Consider the following 4,668-nt stretch of genomic DNA (forward strand, 5'->3'; position numbering starts at 1 on the left):
TAAAAAAAAAAAGTCTAAAAAAAAAAAAGAAGGAGTTGAGGTTAAATGAGCACCCTTAATAAATATTCATACAAGTTATTAAGTGGAAAAAAAATTTTCTCCATGCTATAAACAGGTTGAAAGAATTCAAGTCCAGTAAACCAGTCCTACCGAGGCTGCTGGAAGCCAAAAATGGAACGCAAGAGAGGAAATGGCCAAGAAAGAATGGAAGAAAATAAATGAAAATGTAAATCCTGAAATGCAGAACAGGACTAAGAACACAAACAGCCAAACAAAAGCCAAGTAACAAAAATAACATCAATAAATGAACATCCTTCCATGATGACATTAAATATTAGTGGCTTCAATTCACCCACTAAGAGACATGGGTTAATTAAATGGCTTAAAGAAAAGCTACTTATTGACTACAGGAAAGCCATCTTACCTCCAAGGACCTATCTTCAAGTGAAAGGATGGGGGGGGGGGAAGGATCCTAAGAAATGAGACCAGACATCAAGCAGGTGCCGTCATCTTACTGTCTGACAAAATAGACTTTAAATCAAATTAATCAGAAGAGATAAAGGGCACTCCGTTCTAATCAAGAGAACAAATACCAAGAAGATAGTACAACCCCCAATAGATATGCACCACAATCCCGAACATACAGTTTTATAAAAAGCATACTTCTAGACTTGACGACAGAGATGAACACTACTCAAGCCACAGTAGGTGACTTCAGTTCCACCCTTTCTCCAGTAGACAGAACATTGGGATGAAAATAAATAAACAGGGATATAGCCATATTAAATGGCATCACATATCCAACAGATGTAACTTCAGCTATCTATGAACACTTCACCCAAGAAGCATTCTACTCTGAAGCCCGCAGATTCTCCAAAACAGAACACACTAGGCACTCAGTAAGTACAAAAACCCAAACCCAAACCCCAAACCCCTGAATGATTCCATGTATCCTATCTGATGCCAACAACAGAAGAGTCTCTAGAAATTACATAGATTCAGAGATTAAATGGCACACCACAGACTAATGAATGGGTCAAGGAAGTCAAGAGAGAAATGTTTACAGAGTACCTGAATGAGGAAGTAGGTGATGACCAAATTAATTATAGCTTAAGTTTCCCTAGAGATAAGACTCTAACGTACTAAAGTCATTAGAGATAATTTCATATTTCAAGTGATGGAGAGAATGAGGAGATTAGCAAACATCCGTGATGGCTGAATGCTCACAGGGAAGGTATCAGCTGCTTACAGATGTTCCTTTCAGCTGTGCAACTCATATAACCGTTGGGCGCAAGCCCTTGGAGGCACCTGACTTGCGAGTACTGTGTGAGCAGTAAGATAAAATACTCACCTAAACCCAGCAAGCTTGCCTTTAGCACGGAAGACCCAGCAGAAAGAATTCATTAAGTATGCTAATAAATGAAGAACTGGGTGAATCCAGGTGTCTAAAAAACTTTCCTGTGGTTAATGACATTTCTACAGGGCCATTTCTACAGGGCCTGGACGGAAAACCTATGCATTAGCAGAGCATACCCTCCCAGGTGGGGAAGACACTATAAAACTTCTGACAAGTCAGGGTAGACCAGGGCATTGTGTAGTTGAAAATGACTAAAGAACTTGCTGACCTATCTTAGAAGAGCACCCATAGGAAATGCTTACCTACGTTTCTGAAAATTTTTATTAAAACCTAAAAATCCTGAAATCTTTCAAGGTAGACAGAAAGACTGAAAAGCAAATTAAATATAATTAAAACGTTTCACATAAATATTGGAGTCCACAGTTAAGTCACTATAACAGGTCAACTGTTTAACATGCACATGACAATTTATTCCGAACCTAATTGAACAGATTTTTTTTTCTTAACTCATTCAAATAAGTGAAGATGATCAAGAATTAAAAATTGATTAAGGATCTAATGCACACATAATTAAAATAGCCCATCTTGAACATCATAATTGCAAATTAAAAGGTCAGGGGACTGAAAGTCACATGCTACTATGAAAAAAAAACTAAGTGGATAGAATAAAAAAAATAGATTCACATGAATAACATTGTTTGTAAAATTCCATTTATCAACATTAAAATAAAAATCTCCAAGCTGCATACACAGGGCAGTAGGATTAACTGCAAGCAAATAGTGGGCTAATTTTAGGGAAAGATTAGAGACACCGAGCGAGGAAATTGAAAACAGATGAGGAAGTCATGAACGGTTTAAAATATGATCTAAACAAGGTCTCACATCTCACAGTAAGCACAGGAAAATTCTTAAGCCCTGGACTTAAGATGACAGAGAATCCCAGAACCACAACCTTCAACAGGCTTACAAAACTCACCAAAGGGAACAGACTAGAAGACCTGGCATCTGTGTAGCATTTCACAGAAAAATAAAGTTTGCACTTACTTATAGGAAGCACCATTATTTGACATGAGAATGTTGGATAGCATGCAGTGGTCATAATGTCATTTATCGTCCCCTATTTAGCAGTCCGAAGCTGGGGTGTAATAACTGGCATTTCCCTGGCTCAGTCTTGTCATCAAATCATCATGCTGTGGAAGCAACTGCCTACTTAGTCACCTACTGCAATCTGTCACACATTACAGCCTTGCGGCTTTTATGCAGAACTATTCCATTAATGGGCCCCAATTTTAAATCAAACCAAGTTCGGCTGAGGTTGCTTCTAAGAAATTGAGCCTTTTCCAGGATGTCACCATTGATGGTTTTACGACCCAGACAAGTCTGTTCCTTAGTATGTTAACTTTCACTTTTTAAAACGAAGTTTAGATATTCTTCCACATCCCTTTAAGACATGACAGTTAGGAGACTAAAAGGAGCACTCCACTGAGGTGGTTTAACTTGTTAAAAATTGAAGACATCTGAATTGATTCCTCATTAGGAGGTGACATAAGGCCATTTCCCTCTCAGGCCGTTGTCACTGTGCTTGAATAAAAAGCTCAGATAACAATATTTCTTCTATTCTAGATTGGTTCAGGACAGGGCATTCAATATGAACTAGTAACTGCTGAGTAGTATTACAATATTCTTACATACACTTCATACCCACAAGGCTTCCCTCACAGAAAGAAATCCCAAGTCACATGACTGCATGAAGAACCCATTCTTGTGACATTATTATGAGTGCAGTCAACTGAAGCTCCCTTACGATTAAACCATGTGGTTGTGAGGAACCAACTGGCCAAGAATCTTCCACATAATGTTTTTTGTTATTGTTGTTTTTGTTTTTTGTTTTTCTTTGAGACAGGGTTTCTTTGTGTAGCCCTGGCTCTCCTGAAACTCACTACATAGACCAGGCTGGTCTTGAACCAGGAGATCCACCTGCCTCTGCTTCCTGATTGCTGGTATTAAAGATGTCTACCACCATTGCCTGACTTCCACTTAAATTTTCAATTGAAATATTACCTCTCAACCACTGCTTCTCAACCTTCATAATGCTGCAGTTCCTCATGCTATGGTGACCCCCAACCATAAAGTTATCTTCATTGATACTTCATAACGGTAATTTTGCTACTTTTATTAATCATAATATAAAATATCTGTGTTTCCTGATGGTCCAAGGTGACCCCTATGAATGGGTTGTTCAACCTCCAAAAGGCTGTGTGACCCACAGGTTTAGAACTGCTACTCTATACTATATGCATGAATAGTCTTGTATGGTAAATATCCACACAAAGTAATGCAGACAGAAAGTTCTCAAGTTTGTTTGTTTGTAATGGAGATTATTGGTCTCATGGTCTTAGAACTAGGTAATTGCTCTCTTTCTAAGATATATTCCAGCCACTTTTTATTTTTATTTTTAGACAGGATCTCATTAATTGCCTAAGGTTGGCTTTGAAATAACTGTATAACCCAGATAGTCCTGTGTCTTAGTTATGGTTTTACTGCTGTGAACAGATACCATGACCAAGTCAAGTCTTATAAAAAAAACAACATTTAATTGGGGCTGGCTTACAGGTTCAGAGGTTCAATCCACTGTCATTAAGATGAGAGCATGGCAGCATCTAGGTAGGCATGGTACAGGTAGAGCTGAGAGTTCTGTGTCTTCATCCAAAGGTTGCTAGTGGAAGACTGACTTCCAGGCAACTAGAGTGAGGGTCGTAAGCCCACACCCACAGTGACACACCTACTCCAACCAGGTCACACCTATTCCAACAAAGTCACACCTCCAAATGGTGCCACTCCCTGGTCCAAGAATATAAAAACTATCACAGCCTGGAACTTGGCATCTTCCTGCTTTGGCCTCCTGAGTGTAGGGATTATGGAAATGGACACCATACCCACATGGTATAAAGTCTCTTACAACTCACATCAAATAGATGCCATCACCACCAAAACAGTGAGCGCTATGCAATGAGGCATCCCCAGCACTTGGTTCTATTAGTCACTTGAAACATGATGAGTCTGAACTGAGCTGTGTCATAAGCATAATAACACACATGTCAGATTTTAAAGCTTGTGTTAAAAAGTGCACTTGCTACCTTAACCATTGCTATATGACTCTGAATTAAAAGTAGCATTGTGGGGCTGGTGAGATGGCTCCGCAGGTAAGAGCACCCGACTGCTCTTCCGAAGGTCCTGAGTTCAAATCCCAGCAACCACATGGTGGCTCACAACCATCCGTAATGAGATCTGGCGCCCTCTTCTGGAGTGTC

The 4,668-nt window shown here is 39.4% G+C and overlaps 1 protein-coding gene across 1 annotated transcript in view; it reads right to left on the reverse strand.

Annotated features, from left to right (window-relative positions):
• Positions 1-4,668, reverse strand: part of Cpne8 (copine 8) — a 181,524-nt gene that overhangs the window by 73,235 nt on the left and 103,621 nt on the right. The window lies entirely within an intron of this gene.

This window comes from Mus pahari, chromosome 17 (assembly GCF_900095145.1).
Source record: "Mus pahari chromosome 17, PAHARI_EIJ_v1.1, whole genome shotgun sequence".
NCBI lineage: Eukaryota > Metazoa > Chordata > Mammalia > Rodentia > Muridae > Mus > Mus pahari.